This window comes from Ochotona curzoniae, unplaced genomic scaffold (genome assembly GCF_017591425.1).
Source record: "Ochotona curzoniae isolate NIBS_2020 unplaced genomic scaffold, NIBS_Ocur_1.0 scaffold_1037, whole genome shotgun sequence".
Lineage (NCBI taxonomy): Eukaryota > Metazoa > Chordata > Mammalia > Lagomorpha > Ochotonidae > Ochotona > Ochotona curzoniae.
The window spans coordinates 28,545,291-28,571,356 of record NW_024467083.1 but is presented as its reverse complement, the minus strand read 5'-3'; the positions used below and the strand labels follow the sequence as shown (position 1 = coordinate 28,571,356).

The window sequence follows — 26,066 nt, the reverse complement described above, 5'->3', positions numbered from 1 at the left end:
CTCACTGCCCTCACTGCCCTCAGTCCCCTCAGTTCCCTCTGTCCGTCCTTCCCGCCTCCCTCGGGCGCCCTACGGCTCCTCCGCCCCGAGCCCTGGCCTCGCCTGTCCCAGCTGCGCCCGTCCTGGGCCCCCCTCACACCACCGACCCTTCTCGAAACTATCGTTTTCACTGCGCCCAGCCTTGAGGGTCCCCGGGACAGTCCGGGACTGGCCAGGATGTCCCATGTCAGCGGGACTTACGCCCCCAGCTCGGATGACCCTCCAAGAAACTCCACCAGGCCTGCTTGCTCTCCTGGCTGCTCTTGTGGGGCCCCGTGTCTCCGGCAGGGCTCTCCCCTGGCTTTGCTGACCACTCAGACGCCAGCGCTTTAGATTCCACAAAGACAGTAACCAGATCCTCCAAATGTGACCAAAACAAACAAACAAACAAGAAATTAGCTCAGTGGCTTAACCCACACCTACTACTTCATCCTTGATGTACAGAGAGTCCAGGGAAGGTGTGGAGGTTCAGCAAAGTTGGGACACCCAACACAATGGCCTTTCCCAGGACACCAATCCCCACCCTATAAATGTGCCAGCCATGTTTGGTGGGGATTGCTCCCCCATTCCTTCCTCACGGAGAGAGTTGTCCATACTTATGGCTGGTATGTACTGATCCTTTTAAATAAATTCTGATTTCTTGACCTGAATGCTTTTACCTAAGCAGGAAGAGCCTGGAATCAATAAGCATTTAGTGTTTGCCTGGGACGGGAGGGCAGGTGGGGCGTAGGGGTGCTGTGGCCTGTGGTTCGCTCACACCTCTCAGACAATCTTAGGCAGTTTCCTCCAAATCCAGATGTCAGTCAGGCCTAGGCCTGAGCCCTCATCCCGTGGTTACTCATACCACCAGCTCTCCTATAACAGAGCTCAGGGTTGAGGTTAGGGCTATTTTGTAAATGAAATTATTCTTTAGACATTTTAGTGTTTACTTCTTTTATTTGAAAGGCAGAAAAACAGTAGACAGCTTCCATCCAGAGGTTCACTTTCCCAATTCCCACAATGGCCAGGAATGGGTCAGGTGATACCAGAAGTTGGGAACTGAATCCAGGTCTCCCATGTGTGTGGGTGGCAGGGACCTAGGTCCTGGAAGCATCATTGCTGTCTCCCATCATCTACACTGGAGTTGGGAGCTAGAGCAGGGATGAGGACACTTGGATGTGATGATGATGGAGCATGGAACATATAAACTTCACTGTAGGCATTTGCCTCTCACAAAGATACCTAAGTGAGATCATTCACATAGGTCTACCATGGCATTCAGAGCAGGAACCAGGGTGAAGATGGAAAAAAAGATATGCAGTTAAAAAAGACAAAGAGGGGCCTGGCGCGATGGCGCAGTGGTTAAGGGCCTCGTCTTGCACACCTGGGATCCCATATGGGCACCGGTTCTAATCCCGGCGGCCCCGCTTCCCTTCCAGCTCCCTGCTTGTGGCCCAGGAAAGCAGTCGAGGATGGCCCAAAGCTTTGGGACCCTGTACCCGTGTGGGAGATCTGGAAGAGGTTCCTGGTTCCCGGCTTCAGATTGGCGCAGTACCGGCAGTTGCGGTCACTTGGGGAGTGAATCATCGGATGAAAGATCTTCCTCTCTGTCTCTCCTCCTCTTCTCTGTATATGTAATTAAAAAAAAAAAAAAGACAAAGAAGGCTCCTGCTATTATATTACCAGCAAAGCTCTCTGTGGCTGCATATCAGACTAGGGACAGGTTGGAGAGGGGCCCACATAGGCCTTATTTAGAGTATATAAAATGGCTCCTGGAGGCTCCCACACACCAATCCACTCTGGCCACAGGCAAATGAGACAGCTGGGATGACACTGGGGTGAGTGGTTGGAATTAGCAGGTGTAGACATGAGGGCCTGGGGTTCTCCCAAGGCTAGGCTGCTGCACCAGTTGACACATATGAGGTGTTGATTTAGTGGCCTGTGTGTTGGTGGGGGGGTGTTGGAGGGTCTACCCAATTGGGCCATAGTATCCATCAGTAGGTATCAGAGGATGGAAGAGAGGGCAGGCTGTGCCAGGCCACTGCTCTAAGGACAAGCTGCAGAGCCAAGCCTGGAGGTAAGCCAGATAGGGGAATATACATGGTATTCTGAGTCAGGCATTTGTACACTCTAGAACAAGTGGAGACAAAGGTTGTGGGGGGGAGGGGTTAGGGGAAGACCAGGCCACAGCATCCCATAGGTGAGTACAAAGGCTGGGTCTGGGGATGAGCTGAGTCTAGTCCCATCATGTGCCAGAGAGTGCACGAGCCAGGTCCACGGCCAGTAAAGGAATTGTGTTGAGGGCAGGCCAGCCTAGGCCGCTGTACCCACCATCCAAGAGGGAGCCAGGTCTGGGGACTGGCCTGGTGGGGTTGTAAGGCCCAGCTGGAATGGGTGAGGGTCAGCCTAGGAGAAGGCTGAGAAGGACGGCTGATAAGGCTGCACCAGGAAAAGGCAGCTTCCTCCTTGCCCAGCAGTCCAGCAGTGAGACATGAATCCGCCAAGGTGGAAGGGAGTCTATGACATTATAGAAGGCACATTCCTTTGTCACCCAAACCCCCACCTTTACAGCGCTCTAATAAAAAACAGCCACTCAAGTCGCCTGGGCGTGACTTCCTTGGCCCTCTGTACCGAGCTGAGAGCCTAGCCCAGGAACGCTCCCAATAAAACTTGTTTTAAGCTAAACTGCATTGTGTGTGGATTTCTGGTTCTGAACGCGACCTCCAACCTTACAGGGATTTCTTGAAGGGTCCTCTCCGCTGGGGCGTCAAAACCCCCGCAGACACGAGACATCCTAGGGGACGCGGTCCTGGCCGCAGCCACCTCGTCACCCGGGGAGGACACACTCCGTCCCAACCTCGCGCACACACCTTGGAGCGGCATCCATTTGGTACGATTAAAAGGTCCCGTCCACTGATGAAGACACGCGGAAATGGAGGGTCTGGGACTGTCCCGGGGACCCTCAAGGCTGGGCGCAGTGAAAACGATAGTTTCGAGAAGGGTCGGTGGCGTGAGGGGGGCCCAGGACGGGCGCAGCTGGGACAGGCGAGGCCAGGGCTCGGGGCGGAGGAGCCGTAGGGCGCCCGAGGGAGGCGGGAAGGACGGACAGAGGGAACTGAGGGGACTGAGGGCAGTGAGGGCAGTGAGGGGACTGAGGGGACTGAGGGGGACAGGCGCGTTCCTCAGCACCGGCCGAGCGGGTGAGGGCGGGGCCGGAGAGGGCGTGTTTATGCAGATGTGGAGGCGCAGGGGCTGCTGGTCCGGCAGCTGCCGCAGGAAGAGGACGGGGGTTTCCGTGGTGTGGGAGAAAGTGCGAGACCGTGTCTCGGGACGCCGCGCATGTTTTGTGCGTGTGAGGGCGCAGAGGGGCTGGATCGTGTGTGTGAGAGTGAGCGTGTGTGTGAAGTGTCGGGCGCGCGCATGTGTGTTGCGGCGTGGTTTGTTTTGTTCATACTTACCTGGCAGGGGAGATACCATGATCACGCAGGTGGTTTTCCCAGGGCGAGGCTCCTCCATTGCACTTGGGAGGTGCTGACCCCTGCGATTTCCCCAAATGTGGGAAACTCGACTGCATAATTTGTGGTAGTGGGGGACTGCGTTCGCGCTCTCCCCTGGTATTTGGTGTTTTAAAGTTAGACTGACTGTGTGTTGGAAGTCTTGCGGTTGCGTTTATTTCTCTGCTGTAAGTTTGTGCTAGCAAGTATCAGCAGGTATTTTCAGAAATAATTCTCCGGTGTGCTTTCGTTCTCTTTCCCGCCCCCCACAAGTAGGGATGCTACCTAGTACTTTCAAAAAATGTCAATCCTATTGGCACAAGTGTAGGATGGGGCTGCTGGGATGGTGGTTAGGCAGCAGCATCAATTGGTGTGTGCATGGAATGTGGGAGAAATCGACAAATTGGCTGAACACAGGAGTCAGGGCTTGTTATGGGGATTAGTGAAAGTCATTTTGCTTCATTCTGACTGGGCTGCTGTTCTAGCACTGCTTATTTTTCCAGCCCAGTAAACCTCACCTGCAGGAGAGTCACTCCTGAGTCATAGTGAAATGCTACCCCTATACTCGAATAAAATATATGAAATAGTGTTATAAAGCCAGGAGGTCAAACTGACAAGCTCCTCAGCAGTTTTTCATTGTTAGGGTATTAACTTATTTATATGGTAGTAGTCTGAGGTCGTATCCCTATTGCTGCTTCTAATTTACCCTCGCAGAGACTACCAGGAGATCGTGCTGTGTCAGAGAGAGGAGGAAAACAGGATTTCTCCCTATATACATGCGTACATACACAGGATATGTTCGGATATTTGCTGCAGAGGGACTGAAGCTGCCTTGCACACAGAACGCCCTAACCGAGTTTGTTCCTACACTGCTCATTTCAGAACCCTCCCGATGCTCAGACTGTTGCTGTCTACCCTGACAGTATCTGGCATGAGGTTACTAAGCTCCTCCGATTGTTGTCACCCAACTAGCACTGAACACACAGCGGCCGGCCTGCACAGGGCACGCGCCGCGCGTCCCCACTTTTGTTGACTGTCCGGGGGTCCCCAGTCGCACCTAGTGCTTGCCGGTTCCCTCCTTGCCCGGGCACCGAAGCCTGGGCTGGGGCTGCAGCGCGGCACCCGGTTGGGGGGATCTCAGGTCGGGCGCGGGATGCAGGGATGTGAAGCCGGGACGTTTTGGGGGATCCGAACAGCTTCGCCCAGCCAAGCACGGTGACTTTCGGCCCAAGGCCCCTTTCCCTGCTGCGGAGTTTCTCGCCGCATCAGGAGCCGGAAGGCTGCGTTTGTTTCCCGTGCCATGGCCGGGCAGGGCAGGGCGAGGGGCTTAGGGTCGCCGCGGAGCAGGCGGCGAAGGCCGTGAGTCTGGGGCCTGATTGACGTGGCAGGTGGCGGCCACGAGAGCCCAGCCGCACGACCCTGAGTGCCGAGTGTCGCCCACGTCCCGGGTGTGTATGGGACGGGAAGTTTCGGGCCTGGAGGCCAGAGTGTGGTGGACAGTTGCTTTGTCCAGGGAATGCGTTTGTTGCGGGTTTGTCCTGTGTCTCTGTGGCGCAATCGGTTAGCGCGTTCGGCTGTTAACCGAAAGGTTGGTGGTTCGAGCCCACCCAGGGACGGTGTGTTTTCTTTGTTCAAGTTTGTAGATTTAAGCACTTCTTGACATATCCATCTGCAAATCAGGGGCTCCTGCCAGTGAGACAAATGCTGCAGCAAACGCTCGTTTTCAACCCAAATTCTCTCTACCATCCACAGCCACTGTACATTCTTCCCTCCCAAACCTGTAACTTTTTTTTTTTAAGATTTATTTATTTTTATTATAAAGTCAGATATATAAAGAGGAGGAAAGGCAAGAGAGGAAGATCTTCCATCTGATGATTCACTCCCCAAATGAACCATTTAGGTAGGTAACATTCCTCGGTTGGAGGACACGAAATGGCTTCTCGTGTTTGTTACTGCAGCATTGCTGAGCATGTGCTTACACAAATATCCTTCCTCGCCAGTGCAAGGGCTTCCCTACAACAGACTCCTGGAGGTGGACACGCCTAAGCAACGGTTTGCGCATGCCTGATTTCCCTAATCCTGGCCTAGTTGACCTCAGAAGAAATGTACATACTTAATTTCCACATTCTAAGGGATTTCTCCTTTTTTGGTTGCATAGGCTGGCATTTACTAGCAGTACAAATTCCTTGTTTTGCTTAGGGAATGCTGTTGCCTAATGTTATTGGTGTCACACGAGGCTCTCTGAAGAACTGGGTCTGAGAGTTTTCTCCTAAGCCGTGAACACTGCAGGAAAGCGAATCCCAGCAGAGCCGTGTGCTTGCCTTCCCCTGGCTGCAGAGGTGGTGGCAGAGAGCTGGTGCTGCACTGCCGAAGGACTCAGAAGTTACCCTCCAGAGTGGGACCAAGGCCAGTCCTGAGCCAGATAAAAACCAGAAAGGGTTGTGACCTTTTATCTAGTGCATCCTTGCCTTATTTGCCTGTGCTAGGAGAGGAGAGATTGCATTCTCAGCGTGCTACTTGGTGAACATAATAATTACGGCCATGCTTGCTTCAGCAGCACATATACTGAAATTGGAACAATACAGAGAAGATTAGCATGCCCCGTTTCATGCAAATTCATGAAAAAAAAATGGCCACTTCACTGTTCTTGTGGATAAATCTGGGCTGGTAGGTGGCTTTTGTTATGAAACCTTGTCTGGTGAGCTGAAGTTGACAAGTTCCTAAAGAAAAGTTGTCATTGGCCCACAGCAGTGGCTAGCGGTTAAAGTCCTTGCCTTGAACTCGCAGGAATCCCATATGGACATTGTTTCTAATCCCGGCAGCCCCACTTTCCCTCCAGCTCCCTGCCTGTGACCTGGGAAAGTGGTCAAGGATGGCCCAAAACCTTGGGACCCTGCACCCGCATGTGGGAGACCTGGGAGAAGTTCCCGGCTCCCTAGCTTTAGATCGACACAGCACCGGCTGTTGCGGTCACTTGGGGAGTGAATCCTCTCTGTCTCTCCTACTCTCTGTATATCCGACTTTGCAATAAAAATAAAATAAAATTTTTTAAAAGATTTATTTTATTTTTATTGGAAAGGCGGATATTCAGAGAGGAGAGACAGAGAGGAAGATCTTCCATCCGATGATTCACTCCCCAAGTGAGCGCAACGGCCGATGCTATGCTGGTCCGAAGCCAGGAGCCTCTTCTGGGTCTCCCACGTGGGTGCAGGGTCCCAAAGCTTTGGGCCATCCTCGACTGCTTTCCTGGGCCACAAGCAGGGAGCTGGATGGGAAGCGGGCCACCGGGGTTAGAACCGGTGCCCATATGGGATCCCAGTGCGTGCAAGGGGAGAGCCTTAACCACTGCGCCATCGCGCCAGGCCCAATAAAATAAATTTTTAAAAAAGAAAGAAAAGTTGTCATCGATAATAGAAATACTGGAGTCAGTCCACTCTCTCCCCTGCTGAAGACCCCGTTCCCGTGGTCCCTGTGCTTGCTGCCTTGGGCTCTCCTTGAATGCAGTCTGCTTTGCCATCTTAGAAAAAGAGCAAGAGTGAGAGAGAGAAAGGAAAAAGAAAAAGAAAAGACAAATAGAAGACAAATCCTGAAGCAGAGTTAACTCTATTTGTGTTTTTAGAGGTCTAGATAGTATCTTTGAAAAAAAAAAGATTGATTTTTATTTGAAAGACAAATAGAGACAGAGAAGATGAGAGACAGAGAGACAGAGAGAAATTCTATCTACTAGTTTGTTCCTCAGATGGCTACAACAGCCGGAGCTGGGCTGGTCTGAAGCCAGGGAGTCTGGAGCTTCTTCTGGGTCTCCCACAGGATGCAGGGGCCCAAGCAGTTGTGCCATCTTCCAGTGCTTTCCCAGGGACATTAGTAGGGAATGGGGTTGGAAATGGAACAGCCAGGGCTGGTGCCTATTTGGCATGCTGATGTCACAGACAGAGGATTAGCCTACTGTGCCATAGTGTTAAACCCAGAGTTGTTGTTGTTGTTGTTTTTTTTTTTAATAATTTATTTTATTCTTATTGAAAAGGCAGATTTCAAGAGAGAAGGAGAGACAGAAAGATCTTCCATCCAATGATTCACTCTCCAAATGGCTGTAATGGCCAGAGCTGCGCTGACCCAAAGCAGGAGTCAAAATCTTCTCCCAGGTATCTCATGTGGATACAGAGTCCCAAGGCTTTGGGCCAGTCTCCACCACACTCCAGACCAATGGGACTATCCAGACTGAGATTGGAAACCAAAATAAAACTTCTTCCTTCCAAGAACAGAACAAACTGGACAAATACCCCAGCCAAAAGATGACAGCAAAAGATCTTGGCGAATGGAGACTTGGGGTTGACTATGTCAGCCAGTGGATACTGGGAGGGCCGCATCCTTGGATCGGTGAAATTTCAGCATTTCAGAACTATCCAAACCACTTGGGAAGAACCCTTGAAACATGCACACACCAGGACCTGGGTTGATATCAGGGTTCCTCATTCCTGGGTACTGGCACATTTAGAAAGTCATGTGTGGCTTCCCTCTTTATCACTTCCCTTCTCCCAGAAACAAGAAGAAATAACAAGTTTGGGGGCCCAGTGGGGTGGCCTGGCTGCTAAAGTTTTCTCCTTGAATGTGCCGCGATCCCATATGGGCACTGGTTCTAATCCCGGCAACCCTGCCTCCCATCCGGCTCCCTGCTTGTGGCCTGGGAAAGCAGTTGAGGACGGCCCAAAGCCTTGGGACCCTGCACTAGTGTGGAAGGCCTGGAAGAGTTCCTGGCTTCAGATCAGCTCATCTCTGGCCATTGTGCTCACTTGGGGAGTGAATCATCGGATGGAAGATCCTCCTCTCTATCTCTCCAACTCTCTCTATACATCTAACTTTGCAATAAAAATAAATAAATCTTTAAAAAATAACATTTGGAAACAGTGAGTTCACCCAATTTTTCCTAAACCTTGATCCTTCTCACCCTGATCAACCATGTAATCATTATAAAAAATAAAATAATTTTAAAAGTTTTTAAAGATAAAAGAAACCTTCCTTCCTAAAGGCTCCTCTCAACTATTGTAGTTAAACTAATAATAGGCCAATATAGCAGCTAATGATCATATGCTCTCACAATGAACAGTTCAACAATGACAGAACTATACAGCACTCAGTAAATTCCAGTGAAAACTAATAATAACATTTCAATAATGACTCACTAATATAACATGAACATACATCACTGCAAGATGTTAGCAACAATGGAAAACTGGGGGTAGGGGAAACTAGGAATAGTATACTGTCTATTCAATTTTCTGTAAGCTTAAAACCTCTCTACAAAATAAAATCTAGGTCAGATGGCAGATTCTATAGGGGATATGTGAACTCACCTCTGTGGGTCTGCAGTACCCACTAGTTTGCATGACAGCTGGGAGTGGTGATGGGCCAAGCTAGATGTGACTACAGAACTCATCAACATTCGTAAGAACTAGAGTTGGAAGCAGGCTAGGCTGGCCCAGGCTGCAGCACACATGGGTGCAGCTGAGAATCAAGTCCAGGGGTAGGGTGGGCTACAGCACCCACAAGCATATGCAAAGACCGGGATTGGGGGTGAACTATGCCAGGCAAGGGTCTAGTACATGGTGGCGCACATGAGATCTGGTCTGGGAGTGGGCCTGGTAGAGGAACTTGGGGAACTGGTCTGGGATCTGGACTGGGAGTGGGCCTGGTAGAGGAACTTGGGGAACTCCCCTACTAAGCCTATGAGGCCACAACTCATGCTGGGGAGCATGAGGCTGGGGTCAGACCAGGTTAAGTCAAACTACAGTACCCATTGACCTACCTGTGGACCGATCCGTGGGACAGCTGGGCCAGGCCAGTCAACAGAACCCACTGGCCTGGGTTATGAGAGCCACAATGGGGTGCAAGCTGAGCCAGTCTGGGCCATGACACGTGGAAATTCATATGAGGGCTGGGACTGGGGGCAGGCCAGGCAGATCCAGGTGAATTTCAAGGCAAGGCAGGCCAAACCAGACTGGGCCGCAGCACCCACCAGCATGCACAAGACTTGTGGCTTGGGGCTAGCCTGGTAGGGGAACTTTAGGGACTCCCCTAAGCTAAGTCACTGCTCCCACTAATAAACTTGAGAGCTGGGACTAGGGAGTGGACTGAACTGGGCAGGGCTGTATTACCTGTTGGTCTGCATGTGAGCTGACTTTGAGGGAGGGCTGAACTAGGCTAGGCCACCACATACAATGGCAGATGCAAGAGCCAGAGTAAGTGCAGGTCAGCTGGACTTTGCATAGCATCCACTGGCAAGTGTCAGGACGGGGTACAAGTCCTATCAGGCTGAGTCACAGTACCCCCTGGCAAGCACAAGATCAAGGACTAGGAGTGGGCTTGGTAGAGAAACTGAGTACTCTTTAATTGAGCTGCAAATCCTGCTGGTGAGCATGAGAGCAGGGCTGGGGCAGACCAGGCCGGGCAGAGTGACAAAACCCGTCAGCACACCTGTGGGCCGGGTTGGGCTGAGCTAAGGTGCAGCACTCATAGGTGTGTATGAGAGCAGAATGGGATGTGGGATGGGCTGGACTAGATTGTTGCACATTCAGGAATGTGCAGGAATCAGAGCTAGAGACAGGCCTGGTGGGAGTTATTCGGGATTGCCCCTCACCCGGTCCCGCCCCTCCACCTTCCAGCCCCGCCCCTCTCCCCGCCCCGTCCCCCTCCTTCACAGCCCCGCCCCTCCAGCTCACAGCCCCGCCCCTCGCCGGTTCCGCTCCGTTCCTCCACGTCCCTCCCCTCTCCAGGTTCCGCCCCCTCTCCCAGCTCCGCCCATCCCCTCTGTGGCCCACCACTCCAGCTCCCAGCCCCGCCCCTCTCCCGGCACCGCCTCTCTACCTCCCGGCACCGCCCCTCGCCCGGCCCCGCCCCTCGCCCAGCTCAGCCCCGCCCGTCTGTGGCCCGGCCCTGCCCGGTCCCCTTCTTCACAGCTCCGCCCCTCCAGCTTCCAGCCCCGCCCCTCTCCCCGCCCCGTCCCCCTGCTTCACAGTCCCGCTCCTCCCGCTCACGGCCCTGCCCCTCGCCCCGCCCCGTGGCCCTCCTTCACAGCCCCGCCCCTCCAGCTCGCAGCCCCGCCCCGTGGCCCTCCTTCACAGCCCCGCCCCTCCCGCTCACGGCCCTGCCCCTCGCCCGGCCCCGCCCCTCCCGCTCACGGCCCCGCCCACTCGCCCCGCCCCGTCCCCCTCCTTCACAGCCACCTGCCCGGGCTTTGGCAGTAGACATGGTACGGCCCTTTGCGGACAAGGCACGCTGCTCCTCAGCTCCTTGCGGAATTTTCTACCACCTACATGGGCCCTGAGAGCCTCGTCCCGACCTTGGGAAGAGAACGAGCCTCGCCAGGGGCCAGTCCGGGGACTGAGTCCGGCGGGGAGGAGAGTCGGGTTTCCCCACCGGCACTGCGTAGTCCGGCTCCTTTCACTTTAGCTGGGGAAGCAGCGAGAGTCAGACTCCTGAGCTCCACATACACATAATACATCCTTGAATAATTTGGGACAAATAGAAAAAAATTCTGGAATGGTTTAAGTAACAACGAGTTAAAAACTCGTGATTGTTACTGAGAACGTTCTGGGGTTAAAGAAAACAACACGCCCAACGTGGGGCTCGAACCCACGACCCTGAGATTAAGAGTCTCATGCTCTACCGACTGAGCTAGCCGGGCCCTATGAGATGGGTCTTTACTAAATCTAGATCATTCTGTGGCTACAAGGTGAATGGGTTATGTAGAATCCTCTGAGAAGGTATCTGGAACTGAATTAGAAAACAAAGTGCAGAGGATGTGGATGGGAGACATCGGACTTCGTTTTTCAAATAAAAGTTGGTGTTGCTTAAATGTAGGCTTGTGTTCATTTGGGGGGATCAAGGTGTCCCCAGTTTGTACACTCACCGGGATTCTGACCAATCCTATCTCCAGCCATGGCTGCTCCCTTCGCCTGGGTGGATACGTTGGTGCCCACTCCCCGGGAGACCCGAGGGGTCCGACGCCCCTCAGCCAGGGATGGTCACATAATAAACGTGTGTGTGTGCGAGTTTGAATGGAGCCGAATGAAAACCAAAGATGAGGTCTTATGCGGAGCGGCTGGAGAAGAAAATTGTAAAATGAACAGCAAAGTTTAAACCGTATTTTGACTGTGGTCAGTTTTTTCTCTTCTGAGAACGTCCTGCGATTCCAGCGCTGTCACGCCCTCCGCGGGGATCTCTGTCCACAAGCAGCAGGGGACCGAGAGATAAAGGCACGTTCCAGGAGAGCAGGAAGCGATCCTAGAATACCTTGGAGACACAGGCTGCCCTGGACTTGCTATCCTGATGGCAAACTCTTGTAAAGGCAAGGCCAGGTGGTTGGAAGGCTTAGTGGTTCCGAAATGAATGGTGGAGATGAACCTGTAATCGTGGCTGAGCAGGCCAGCGCCTCCCCGCCAGCGGGACCCCGACACGCCCGCGTGAGGCCAGCAGCCAAGAGGGGAAAGGCTTGTAATCCGATTCCTAGGTCAGAGCCTGTGTTTTTTCCGAGGCACCTGAGGACTGTGTGCTCAAGAGATCTAGCCAGCGGCCCGCCGATTCCGACGGGGCGAGCACCTCGGCTTTATTTTAAAGAAAAAGTACCAGAGCAGGATGCACTGCACCTGCCACAGCAGGTCATGCCGTGACTCGGATTCGAACCGAGGTTGCTGCGGCCACAACGCAGAGTACTAACCACTATACGATCACGGCGCGCCACCCGCACACACACGACGACAAACGCCCGCCATGGCACGCCTTTCCTCACCGCGCTGCCTGCCGGCCTCGCCCGGTGCCGCCTCCTCGGAGACGCAGCCGCTCGCCCTCCGCCGGCCTCCAGCCCCGACGCCCGGCTGGGGCTCCGGCCTCCCCGCGGGGCCGTGCGCTCACACCTGCTCCCTGGACGGGGAGCGGGCTGCGGCGGCCCCGCTCTCCGACGCCTGCCCCTCACGCGATCCAGTTGTCCTCCCCAGGGCTGCGAGACGCGACCCGGAAGGATCTTCCTCGGTGTCTCCTTCCCGTTTCAGGAAGGGAGACTCGGAGCTGCCGGGCGGCGGACGGGCCTCAGTCGCTGCTTGGGATTCGTGTTTCTGGCTCCCCGGGGGCGCCGCGCGCTCCCTCTGCAGCTGAGGCGCTGGGCGACGTCCTCCTGCTCCCTCAGCACAGTCAAGCCGCCTCCGCAAATATAGAAGTAAATATAAAGCGTTTCTATTTTTGACAGTAACCTTCAAACTGCTGAAAAAAAAACTATTGTGAATTTGTACTAAGCTAGTAGCCGAACACAGCCTACCAGTGTAGCTCGCTATTACACTAGTGACAGAACTAAGAAGTTTCTCTGACACCCACTCCACATGGTGAAAGGTCCGAACACGGAGGGTCAGTTGTTTCTCACTTGCTTCCTCTAAAGGGAAAAAGGAAACACTGCGTTGGCCGGGAATCGAACCCGGGTCAACTGCTTGGAAGGCAGCTATGCTCACCACTATACCACCAACGCAACTGATGACGGTAGGCATATAAAATATGTCTCAATATGCTTTGATTTTTTTTCCTTTTTATTTTGGAAATGTTATCCAAAGCCAAAGGAGCAACAAGCGAAGAAGCTGTGATTTCAAATATTAAAAAGTCTGAAATATTTTCTTAGTGCAAGTGTAAGGAAAGACAATCTCAGTTCCTTTTATCGTCCTTGGAACGTAGCTTCTGAAATCCAGTCGGCGACTTAAAGCTTTGCTGTGGGAGTGTTCTCTGTACAACAGCGTTTGCTCCTAACAAGCTGAAAGACAAAAACATTTTTAAGTTTTGGAAAGATGAAGTCAAATTGCTTATTGGGGAGGTATCACTCACTTTTAATATTCAGCGAATACTACCAACACTAGTCAGTCAGTGATAATATAATTTTCATCTTTATGGAAGTAATAGGATAGAGACCCGGTGTCTCACTTTAATTTGTTTTCATCTTATTACTATCAAAGTGGATCTTTTTTCATAAATTTACTACTTATTTGTCCAAATTTTGAGACTAAGCCACGTACATTACCTGTTTTTTAATGGGGTATATTTCCCTACTGGTTTACAACAGTTTATCATTCATCTTTTAATATTATGTACAGGATTTAGATGGGCATTAGTCTTCTGTTTTTGAGTAGTCTATCAGTTTTATCTTTTATATCTTTCTCTGCTTTTATATCAAAATAGCTCTGAATACAAAAGAATTAAGAGAATCAGTTTTCCTCTTTATAGAAGCTTTCAGTTCTTGCATTTGACTCTTTAGTTAGTATGTTGTATTTCTACCGCTAAAAAGGTGTCCTAATGAAACAGCTAGTGATATACACAAATATGTATCTATGCAAATGATCATCAAAATGTTTGTAAAACCAAAAAATTTAGGAAGGTGGTGGAAACAGAAGTCCAGTGACAGGGTTAATTAAATCCATTTTGATTTTTAAGCATTTTTCTTTTTAAGTTATGTTTGCCTTGTACACTGCTAGTACGAGTATAAATTGGCATCAACACTATGAAAGCCAAATTGGTAATATCTATCCAAAAATTCACATGCCCCTTAAACACTACTATTTCAGTTCCTGAGCAACATTCCACATGCATACAAAATAACATATTTATGGCACTATTGTTTGTGACAGAAAAGAGTTAGAAATAACCTAAGAGCCCATCAATAGGAAGCTAGTTAAACTAATTATTAAATAACCATACAGTTAGAATGCTGTGCAGCCTAAGGAGGAAGCCCTTAGTGCGAAATACGTTAACTCTAAAACACATTATCTGATACAAAAGACACAGTGCAAGCTTACACAAGTCCACCCGAGTGCCATCATCTGCACAAAGAGGAGAGTATAATTGAAATTCCTACGTACACATGCTTTTCATTTGCATGAAGCATCTCTGACATTATAATTTAAAAGTGCAACACTGGTTGCTTCATTGAAGGGAAAACATGGGAAAAGACACTCTTAACACTTATGCCTTTACAAATGTGAATACTAAACCAGGTAAATATATTAGTTCTTCAAAAACTAAATAACTACATTGAAAGAAAATACATTACTGGGGAATATTCTCTTGGAAAACGTTTAATAATGTTATAAAAAAGCATATGTGTGGTGTAATCCACTTCCTGTTTGATAAACTGGTATTAACATATGTGTTTTAACAGTGCAATTGTGAGCAACTTTTACCTTGTGTTTTATTATATTTCCGTTGTCTCAGCTGGGGTGGATGTGGGAAAGGTTTTACTGAAACTAAATTCACAACGCATAAAAAGCAAAAACGGAAGTCCCATTCCCTGACCGGGAATCGAACCCGGGCCGCGGCGGTGAGAGCGCCGAATCCTAACCACTAGACCACCAGGGAAGGTGCAAGGATCTTTGCATGGTTCTTATATGATTCTAGCTAAAGCTGCTTTCATTTTTTTTTTTTTTTTTCCGTTAGAAAATGGTGTTATGCGCTAACGGGTTGTGAGATTTTGAAATGCTACGTCTTCTCTGTATCAAAACCATTTCCCACAGCAGCAAACATTATGCAAGAATTCCCAAGCCTGGCCTTCAGATCCAGCAGAGTGGGTCTACACGGGGCACAGTCTCACGACCAGAAACCAGAGTCAGGACAGAAGAGCCAGAGACTGGAAGCTTCCACTGCCTGGAATGACAAAGGTGCCCTGCTGGCCTTTGCCAAGAAACCAGGAACGTTTCTTAGAGAATACCCGGGTCGTCGTGAGAGGAACGCGGAAGATCCTGGGCCTCTTGCTGCTTTGTTCTTCTTCATGTTGGTGCATACTGATCAAACTGGAGGCCGAAAGGGGGAATCCCTAAGCCTGTGAGTTTCACTTGCTGGGGACAACCAGAGAAGCAGGCACTCTGGGGCTTTGCATTGTTTAAATATATGGGAGTGAGGAAAAATCAAGCTGGCACCACGTTAGACTGAGAAAAGAACTTTTTTCAAAAGCACTTATTTTCATTGCAAAGTCAGATATACAGAGAGGAGGAGAGACAGAGAGGAACATCTTTGTCCATTGATTCATTCCCCAAGTGGCCTCAGCAGCCGGAACCAAGCCGGTCCAAAGCCAGGATCCCAGAGCCTCTCCCAGGTCTCCCACGTGAGTGCAGGGTCCCAAGGCTTTGGGTCATCCTCCACTACCTTCCCAGGCCACAGGCAGGGAGCTGGATGGGAAGCAGGGCTGCCAGGACATGACTGTTGCTCATATGGGATCCTGGTGCCTGCAAGGCGAGGACTTTGGCCACTATGCTACCATGCCGGGATTTTTTTTTTTTTAATATTGTTTACATTACTGAGAGGGATACAGGGCAATGTGGGTCTCCAAATAGGGTGCAGAGGGTTGCAGTATGGAGGAAGGTGGGTACAACAAATGTTTCCATTTTTTTTTTCTCCTGTGTCCGCAGAGGCTGGAGGAGGGAGAGGAGGACACCCCAAGCGACATCAGCACCCAGGGATGGGAGACAGTCATTTGATGACACCTTAGAGACCCCGATGTACAGAAGAGTGTTCCAACGGTGTTGGCTGAGTGGTTTTGATAGTTCTGAGAAGCTGATGGTTTCGTCGTACCAGAGTTGAGAATATCTTTCCAAGATCTACTAGCTGACCAAGTCCACCTTAGTACATCCACACACCCAGACATTTGCTGCGAAACTTGGCCAGGAGAGTTATGGAACCTGTTCGGCTTTCCATCCTCTGACATGGCACTCGACATCCCCTGCTGGCTTAAATGAGCTGACTGCCATGTCCTTCATGTGAATCTGGACATGCTGTCCTCAGTACAGGCATCAGCAACTGAGGAGGCCCAGTCCCGATACACACACTCCCAAGTTCAGACCACACATCCTATGATATTCCTTGTGGCCGAGTTCTGAATCCAGCAGTCCAGTTGGGAGTCTCCCAAGAAATCTCACCTGGGATTGCCTCAGACTTGACTCTTGTGTGCACCAGCCAGTGCAGGTTCAAGTGATGGCTTTCACTTGCACCAGTCAACACACATAACCAGTGGATGCAGCTGCTTGACCAGTTCTGCCTTAGACCAATCTCTCACATGAACTAATGGGTGCTGCGGCCTAGCCCAGCCAAACACATCACAGGCCTGGTGTTCATGCACAACAGCCGGTGCCATGGCCTCCTTGGCATGAGACTCCCAATAAGTCCCACTAGGCCTACCCCCCAGTCCCAGTTTTTGCATGTGCCAAGTATGTGATATGACCTAGCTTAACTCACCCTGCATCCCATCTAGCTGTTGTACACATCCATGAGTGCTATAGCTTAACTCAGCCCAATCTGACCCTAGACCTAGTCCATATGTATGCCACGGGTGCCACTGCTGTGACCAGCCTGGTCCACCCCCAGCCCTGGCTCATCAATGGTCACCAGTGGGAGAGTTAGACCAGCAGGAGAATGCCCACAGTTCCCCTACCAGGCCCATTCTCAGCTCCAGATCTTGCACCTGCAGGGGGTACTGCAGTCCAGCCTGACATGACTCGAACCCAGTCCCTGCACTTGTCAGTAGGTACTGCTGCTGCAGAGCCTGGCTGGCCCACACCATTCTGGCTCTCATGCATGCCAGTGGGTATGACAGTCTATCCCAAACTGTCCTGCCTCCAGACCAACCTGCCCCCAATCCCAGTTCTCACATTTGCCCCTGGAGGCAGCAGCCTAGAAAAGGGGTCCCTGAAGATCTGCCAGGCATGATCCCAGCCCTGGGTCTTGGGCATGCCAGCAGGTGCTGCAGCATAGTTTAAGATGGCTTGCCCCCTGTCTTAGCATTCTCCTGCAGGTGCAGCAGCCTAGCACAGCCTGGCCAACTCCAAGCCCCAGTTCTCATGTGATCTGGCGAGTATTGCAGTCCAACCCAGCCTGGCCTGCACCCCATCCTGACGCTCAGGATGTGCCAGTGTGTGCTGTGAATCGGCCCGGCCAGGTCTGCCCACAGCCCTGGCAATTGTGCTCCCTAGTGGGTGATGCAGCCTGACAGGAGAGTTCCACTATCAGTCAGTTTGCAACCCTGGATATGACATATGACAGTGTACCACAATCCTATCATGGTCTGCTCTCAGAACTGGTCTATGCCTGTGCCAGTGGGTGCTGCAGCTTGGCTCAGGAGGGCTCCCTCTCAGCCCTGGCTCTCCCTGCGTGTCTGTTGAGTTCCTCTGTCAAGCCTAGTTCAGCTCATCATCATCCCCAGCTCTCTACGCAAGCTGGCAGGTGCTGCAGTCCCACAGAGGTGAGCCCACAAGTAACCTAAAGAATCTTCCCCCCGGGGCCTGGTGCAGTGACCTAGTAGATAAAGTCCTCACCTTGAAAGTGCCAGGATCCCATATGGGTGCCTGTTCTAATCCTGGCAGCCCTGCTTCCCATCCGGCTTCCTGCTTGTGGCCTGGAAAAGCAGTTAAGGATGGCCCAAAGCCTTGAGACCCTGCACCTGTGTGGGAGACCTGAAGGAAGTTCCTGGACCCTGGCTTTGGATAGGCACAGCACCGGCCATTACAGTCACTTGGGGAGTGAATCTTCCTCTCTGGCCATTTCGGTCACTTGAGGAATGAATCAGACCGAAGATCTTCCTCTCTGTCTCTCCTCCTCTCTGTACATCTGACTTTACAACAAAAATAAATGAACACAGAAAGAAAAAAAAAAAAAGAATCTGCTCCCAGACCCAGTTCTTTCACATTCTGGTGAGCACTGCAGCCTAGCCTGGCATGGCCTACCCGCCGCTCTGAAACTCAAGGGTGAGTACTGTGGTCTAACCCAGCCCTCAGGTCCCAGCCTTTGATTGCACCAGTGGGTGGTAGGTGATGCTGTTTAGCCCAACCCCAGTTTCCCACATGGGCAGGTGCCTTGGCATGCCCAGACATCCCCTTCAGGCCCTCCCCCACCAAACCTCCCCAAACCACTCCATCTCAGCTCCCTCACCTGCCTGCAAGAGCAATGACCCAGTCCATGGAACACCTCAGAAGTCATTTCCCTCCTGTCAAACATACCCTCAGCTGCTTCCACTCCACTATGTCCCCAGGCCCCTTCCCTGGGCAATCTGCAGCCTTGCCATCTGAGGACTAAGGTGATGTGTCCCACTGCAGAGCTTCCCACACTCCCCACTTATCTTTAAAAAATAAGAAGAGGGGACCCAGCATGGTAACCTAGAAGCTAAAGTCCTCACCTTGAATGTTCTGGGATCCCATATGGGCACCGGTTCTAATCCTGGAGGCCCCGCTTCCCTTCCAGCTCCCTGCTTGTGGCCTGGGAAAGCAGTCGAGGACAGCCCAAAGCTTTGGGACCCTGCACCCGTGTGGGAGACCCGAAAGAGGCTCCTGGCTTCAGATTGACTCAGTTCCAGCTGTTGCGGCTGCTTGGGGAGTGAACCATCAGACAGAAGATCTTCCTCTCTGTCTCTCCTCCTCTCTGTATATCTGTCTTTCCAATAAAAATAAATAAATCTTTAAAAAAAGAAGAATGAGGGGGTGTTCATTTTGTTGTTTAGCTTCTAAAGTATCAGTATTGGGCCCAGCAAATAGCCTTGTGGGCTAAAGTCCTTGCCTTGATTGTGCTGGGATCCCATAAGAGCGTTGGCTTATGTCACAGTGGCCTGCTTTCCATCCAGCTCCCTGCCAATGGCCTGGGAAAGCAGTTGAGGACAGCCCAAATTCTTGGGACCCTGTGCTTGGTATATCTAACTTTCCAATAAAATAAATAAGTCTCTCTCTCTTTGTGTGTGTGTGTGTGTGTGTGTGTGTGTGTGTGTGTGTGTGATATTGTTTTATTCTTTTAAAGACCAAGTTGCATCTCTTTGGCTTGGGAATAGAGAATAGGGTGCAGCAGAATAGGATAACTATGTTTTAGTAATGATGCCAGGAGCCTCTCTCTTTTTAAAAGTATCAGTACTAAAATGTGATTTATAGAAGAAATCAATTTTCCACTCATTCAACTGCTACTTTGCCATGGGTTTCAGTGTCATAAATTTGGGAGAAGAGTAAACACTGAGACTTGTTTTCACAAAGATTCACGCATCTTCCCATATCCACCATGCACCCTCCAGCACTACTCCCTTGTACTCCAGCTCTCTGTGCCCCAAGGCTGAGGAGTAAGTACCTAACTTTCAGTGCATGGAATAGTATTTAGAGGTGAGTACAAATACCATAATTTCTCTATGATAAGGGCCGTGAGTACTTCTTTTCCATTGATTATTTTGTCACCTGCTGGTAAGTTTTTTTTTTTAGATTTATTTATTTTTATTGGAAAGGCAGATATAGAGAGGAGGAGAGACAGAGAGGAAGATCTTCCATCTGATGATGCACTCCCCAAGTGACCTCAACAGCCAGAGCTGAGCTGATCTGAAGCCAGGAGGCAGGAGCCTCCTCCAGGTTTCCCACTCAGGTGCAGACTTTGGGTATCAAGACTTTGGGCTGTCCTTGACTGCTTTCCCAGGAATAAGTAAGAAGCTGTATGGGAAACAGGGCAGCTGGGACATGAACCAGCAACCATATGGGATCCCGGCTCTTGCAAGGCAAGGACTTTAGCTGCTAGGCTACCATACCAGGCCCTGCTGGTAAGATTTGATAACACAGGAGCTTCTAGAAAGGAGTCTGTGAGTTCTGGAAGGCAGCCCCTCTGTCCCAACACCAGAAAATCACCATGAACCTACCCCAAATCACCAGGCTTGGATTAACCCTCCTCCTCCTCCTCCTGACACCCGCAGCTCAGGGCAGAGAGGGAAACACATGCCCTTCAGGTACTGCACTTCATTCTATTTGCCTTCTTCCTTTGCTCAAACATTTACAGATCACGTGCCAGAGTTCTTATTAAAGATACAGACAAAATCTAGCAGAAAACCAAATAAACATGTGAATCAAAAGGAACAGCCTATAGCTTCCTGCTCATGCACCCAGAAAGACAGATGTCACAAACACCTGTGCTCCTGCTGTGGCCGCAGATCAACCTTCCACGTGAGACACAGCAGAGGAAGCAAGCTAGTCACGCTAAACGATGAGGAACAAAGCAGAGCGCAATGGTGCCCCGCCCAGGCAGGCGCCTCAGCAAAGAACTCAAAACGCAGGGCCCGGCGCGGTGGCGCAAGTGGTTAAAGGTCCTCGCCTTGCACGCCCGGGATCCCATATGGGCGCCGGTTCTAATCCCGGCAGCCCCGCTTCCCTTCCAGCTCCCTGCCTGTGGCCTGGGAAAGCAGTCGAGGACGGCCCAAAGCTTTGGGAACCTGCACCCGCGTGGGAGACCCGGAAGAGGCTCCTGGCTTCGGATCGGCATAGTATCGGCCCGTTGCGCTCACTTGGGGAGTGAATCATCGGACGGAAGACCTTCCTCTCTGTCTCTCCTCTCTGTATATCCGCCTTTCCAATGAAAAAATAATAAAAATAAATCTTTAAAAAAAAAAAGAACTCAAAACGCAGTCTGCAATCAGACTGGACTTCTCATGAATGTCCGGCGTGAGTGCCTCCCCCTCACCCTTCCTGCAACATTGCCAGGGCTCTCTGAGTGTGGGATCCCTCCCTGCTTCACAGGAGCCCCTTGGGGATGAGATTTCCCTAAGCTGTTGCCCTGCCCTGCCCCCCTTCCCCAGGGAGAGAGTTGGGACGTGCCTAACCAGACTATGGGACAATTGCAAGACTTCTGATGCACAAAGGCTGGTTTGTTTCCAATGCTTGCTTCCTTGTTCTGTCACACAGAAATTCCCATTGTCTTTGAAGCTTCACACATATAGGGGCTCATGTCTACCTGGCTACCTTAACACTGACACCCACTTGGGGAACCTGGTTGGAGTTTTAGACTCCTGGATTCAGCTTGACCCTGGCTGTGGTAGGCATTTGGGGAGTGATTCAATGGAAGGAAAATCTCTCCCTCTTCCTCTTTCTCCCTCTCCTTTTCCATACCCATCTTCACCCCCTTCTCTCCCTCTTCCTCTTTTTCTTTCTCATTTAGTCTTTCAAATAAATAACTAATAAATCTTTCTAAAATACAGCTTATCTGGCTGGACTGATCTGAAACCAATCCAAAGCCAGGCTTCCCTGTCTCCCACACTGGTGCAGGGTCCCAAGGACTTGGGCCGTCCCCCACTGCTTTCCCAGGCCACAGCAGGGAGCTGGATGGGAAGTGAAGAAGCTGGGACACAAACCAGCACCCATTATGGGATGCCAACGCCTTCAGGCAGAGGATTAGTCTGTTGAACCACATGCCAAAACCAAGTAATTTTTTTCTTTTTTAAAGAGAAAAAAAAAAGAATTAGGTAACTCTAACTATTTCTATTATATAAGATTACCTTTAGGCAGGAAGTTGTTTTTTTTAACACATGACAATTCTCCCAACCCAATTTTAAGATTTTTCCTTACTGAAAAACCAGCATAAGCCCTCTTGCTGTTTTCAACTTATCAGTTTAACTTTGCCTTAACCTTGTCTGAACTGCATGGTGTTTTCAAAGGAACTCTACTCTCCTGTCACAATTGATATACTTTATCACAGTGCATGTGGTGTGCAAATTTGTAGCTATATTCATTTATTTTACTACCACTCCTGATCACAGCTTCTTTGCAGTCTCAGGACACTGAGTGAGCATGCAGTAACTTAAAACTACATTATAAATAACTCCAAAAGGGTAAGGGAGACAGGTCTATAAATGGAATAGGAAAGATCTGAAGGGCCAGCTCCATGATCCAAATTCGCTTGAGTGCTGCCAACAAAGTTTATGGTCATCTTCTAGAAGGGTCAGGAAATTTCTATCAAAGGACTTGGACTTTAGAAAAGAGACTGGCTTACAGTCTTGTAAAAGAGAAAATCCCAAGAGAAATTGCCTACTTTAAAAAAAAAAAAAAAGAAACAATAAGCCTTGTCAAAACTAGCAAAACTTAGTCTGACAATTTTTTTTTTTAAATATTTGGGGTGGATTTTGACCTAGTGGTTTAGTCATAGTTAAGTCACAGGTTGAAACACCAACATCTCTTATCAGAGTATATGGGTTCATGGAAGTTCCAAAAAAAGATTCTTGGGCCCTGCGTGGTGGCCCAGCGGCTTAAGTTCTCACCTTGAACACACCGGGATCCCACATGGGTGGCAGTTCCTGTCCTGGCTGCTCCATTTCCCATCCAGCTCCCTGCTTGTGGCCTGGGAAAGCAGTTGAGGACAGCCCAAAGCCTTGGGACCCTGCACCCGTGTGGGAGAGCTGGAAGAAGCTTCTGGCTTCGGATTGGCATAGCACCGGCTGTTGCGGTCACTAGGGGAGTGCATCATGGGACGGAAGATGTTCCTCTCTGTCTCTCCTCTTCTCTGTGCATCTGACTTCCTAATAAATAAACAAATCTTAGAAGAAGAAGAAGAAGAATGAGGAGGAGGAGGAGGGGGAGGGGGGAGGAGGAGGAGAAGAAGCAACAGTAGCAGCAGTAGCAGCAGCAGCCGCCACCGCTGCTGCCCCTGGCTCCTGGCTTTGGATGGGCTCGGCTCCAGCTGTTGTGGCCATCTGGGGAATGAATGAGCAGATGTAAAATCTTTCTGTCTCTCCTTCACTCCCTATATCTGCCTTTCCAAGTTAAAAAAAAAATTAAACAAAAGTTACTCTTTAAAAACAAAAGAGGCACAACTGGAGGCAGTTGCTTATGCCACCATTTGCGTCCTATATCTGAATCCCATTTCAGGCCCCACTGCCCTGCTTCCAATCTGCTTCAGGTAATATGTGGCTGGGAAGGCAGCAGCAGATGTCCCAAGTCTTGGGCCCATCCCACCCACATCAGAGACCCAGATGGAGTTCCTGGTTCCTGGCTTTGGCCTGACCCAAATCCGGCTGTTATAACCTTTTCAGGAGAGGAAGGATGGTGAAAGTACCTCCCTGGAGGGATTTGTGAAATGGGGTACTTCTTAAAAAGGAGAGAGGGAGAGACCCAAATAAATAAGTCTTTAAGAAAAAAGGGGGAGAGCAAGCTAATCCTCCACCTTCAAGCACTGGTATCCCATATAGGCACTGGTTTGTGTCCTGGCTACTTACAGCTTATGGCATGGGAAAGCAGTGGAGGATAGTCCAAGAATTCGAGACTCTGCACCCACATGGGAGACCCACAAGAAACTCCTGGTTCCTGGCTTCAGATCAGCTCAGTTCTGTCCATTGCAGGCTTTTGGGAAGTGAACCAGTGAATGGAAGATCTTTCTCTTTCTGTCTTTCCTTCTTTCTGTAAATCTGCCTTTCCAATCAAAATAAATAAATCCAAAAAAAGAAACACTAGAAATATGAAGTCTGCTAATGGCCTGGGAAAAACAGCAGATGATCCAAGTACTTGTGTTCCATGTGGATGGTTTGGCTGGAGTTCCTGGCCTAGTGCTGGTTGTTGCAGCCATTTGCAGGTGAACTAGCAGATGGAAGGTTTCTCTCTCTCTCTCTGTATTCTTCTTTTCAAGTAAAAAAAAATTTTTTAAAGAGTAGACATCAGCAAATCCTACAGACTTTTCCTGCAAAATGGTTTTTTACTTCCTAAAACATCCCTTTTTAAAAAGATGTATTTGCTTGAAAGGCAAAGTTACAGAAAGAGGTGGAGGGGGAGAGAGAGAGAGAGAGAGAGAGAAATCTTCATTCATGGTTCACTCTCCAAATGGCCTCAGAAGCTGGGGCTGGACCAAGCAGAGATCAGAAGTCTAGAACGCGATCTGGGTCTCCTATATGGAAAGTAGAGACACAGGTATTTGGGCCGTTTTCCACTGCTTTCCCAAAAGTATTCATTTTAAAATTTTTTTTAGATTTGGCCACATCTTTATTTATCTTTCCTTCTCCCATAATAATCCAGGCTTGTGATCCCTAAATTATTCTTTCTGTACCAATGTTTTGATGAGGATCTATTTGCTCTTAGTGAATTCTTTGAAGTTTTGATTTGTTTGAAAATTCTGTTCAGACATTCAATCCCTTGCCAAAGCAAGTCGAATAAACCCAGCTTCTTCTTTGACAACCAGCTTGTTTCCAGTAGTATTTGGTACATGGGCTTTGACAAAGATGATCAGATTTCTCTCTTACCAACTGGCCATATAAAGAAAATACATGCATGTGTGTATATATACATTTATGTAAGTATATGTTATATTAAAAGAATATTAAATATAAACATATATCAATATATTTACATATTCTATTGCATATAAAGGGTCTTTGAAAAGTTCATGGAAAATGACATTGTGAAAAAAGTCTAGCTAATGAAGGCTCAAGCGCCTGGGCCCTAACCACCAACATGGGTGACCAAGATGGAATTCCAATCTCCTGATTTTAGCTTGGCCTGGCCCAGCCCTGGCTGCTGTGAGCATCTGAGGACTGAGCCGGCAGAGGAAAATCACATTATCTCTCTGTCCCTCCCTCTTTCCAATAAATAAAAATAATTAAATACACTGTAAAAATACTTTACACTGATTTCCTTTTTTTTTTTTTTGGTACTGAAATAATCTTTCTTTTTCTTCTCATGAATTTTTTGAAGTACCCTCTGTATCTCCAAGGGAACAAAAAATAGCTCCTGGCTTTAAATTTTTATTATGGAAAATTCCAAACATTTATAGAAAAACTGCTATAATGAACCCCTGTATATTTATCACACAGGTTCAACAATAATTAATTTCATGTTTTAATTTTATTTCAGCATTATATCACCACCTTCTGCAACCTGTTATCCAAAAGCAAATCCCCAATAACATCTTTTCTTTCCTTTTTTTGTTTTTTCTTTTTAAGATGAGTCTCTAAAGAACAAGAACTGGACCCAGCATAGTAGCCTAGTGGCTAAAGTCTTCACCTTGCACATACCACTCTTGATTCGGTTTGGATCCTGGCTATTCCACTCCCTTCCAGCTCCCTGCCTGTGGCATGGGAAGGCAGTCGAGAATGGCCCAAAGTCTTAGGACCCTGCACCCTCGTGGGAGACCCGGAGGAGGTTCCTGACTTTGGATCAGCTCATTTCCACTTGGGGAATGAACCAGTGGATGAAAGTTCTTCCTCTCCGTCTCACTTCATCTCTGTGTATCTGACTTTCCAATGAACCTTTAAAAAGTACCATTTTCACACTATTAATATTAGCAATACTTTTTGTAAATCAGCAAATATCCAGTAAGTATTCATCAGCATTCAAATTTCCCCAGTTGTTTCATAGTTTTATTTTGTTTTTTTCAGGTAGGCTCCAGTAAAGTCCATATTCTGTGACTGGTGCTTCTTAAGTCTCTTTTAATCTATAGGTTCTTTTCCATCTTTTCTCTGAAATGCATTTAAGAACCCAGGTTGCTCTTGGTGGAGAGTATTCTCAGTCTGAATTTACAACTCTGAGATGCTCTTTGATGTCTTCTGGTTTTCCTGAGTATTTGTAGCTAAATCCAGATCAATAGTTAATCAGATTCAAACTAAAGTTTTTGTTTATTTTTATTTTTTTGCCAAGTTGCCTTATGAAGTTGTATGCTCCACCTCTGATGAGAGAATCATAATATTTATCTTTCTTTTTGTAATGGATTACAACTATTAAAGATCATTGCCTGGACACTTTAATTCATCAGAAGTTACAAAATGCTGGCATCCTAATT

The 26,066-nt window shown here is 49.3% G+C and overlaps 6 non-coding genes and 1 pseudogene across 6 annotated transcripts; 3 read left to right on the top strand and 4 right to left on the bottom strand.

The window, feature by feature from the left end:
- Positions 1–3,468: 3,468 nt before the first annotated feature.
- On the top strand, positions 3,469–3,632 carry LOC121168934. The gene has a single exon (XR_005885798.1). It is a non-coding gene; the product is annotated as a U1 spliceosomal RNA (small nuclear RNA).
- Positions 3,633–5,054: 1,422 nt separating this feature from the next.
- Positions 5,055–5,128, top strand: TRNAN-GUU. Its single transcript has one exon. It is a non-coding gene; the product is annotated as a tRNA-Asn (tRNA).
- A 929-nt stretch (positions 5,129–6,057) lies between these two features.
- LOC121168904 lies at positions 6,058–6,158 on the top strand (annotated as a pseudogene).
- Positions 6,159–11,120: 4,962 nt separating this feature from the next.
- TRNAK-CUU lies at positions 11,121–11,193 on the bottom strand. Its single transcript has one exon. It is a non-coding gene; the product is annotated as a tRNA-Lys (tRNA).
- A 977-nt stretch (positions 11,194–12,170) lies between these two features.
- TRNAH-GUG lies at positions 12,171–12,242 on the bottom strand. Its single transcript has one exon. It is a non-coding gene; the product is annotated as a tRNA-His (tRNA).
- Positions 12,243–12,951: 709 nt separating this feature from the next.
- Positions 12,952–13,023, bottom strand: TRNAG-UCC. The gene has a single exon. It is a non-coding gene; the product is annotated as a tRNA-Gly (tRNA).
- Positions 13,024–14,822: 1,799 nt separating this feature from the next.
- TRNAE-CUC lies at positions 14,823–14,894 on the bottom strand. Its single transcript has one exon. It is a non-coding gene; the product is annotated as a tRNA-Glu (tRNA).
- Between the last annotated feature and the right edge of the window lie 11,172 nt (positions 14,895–26,066).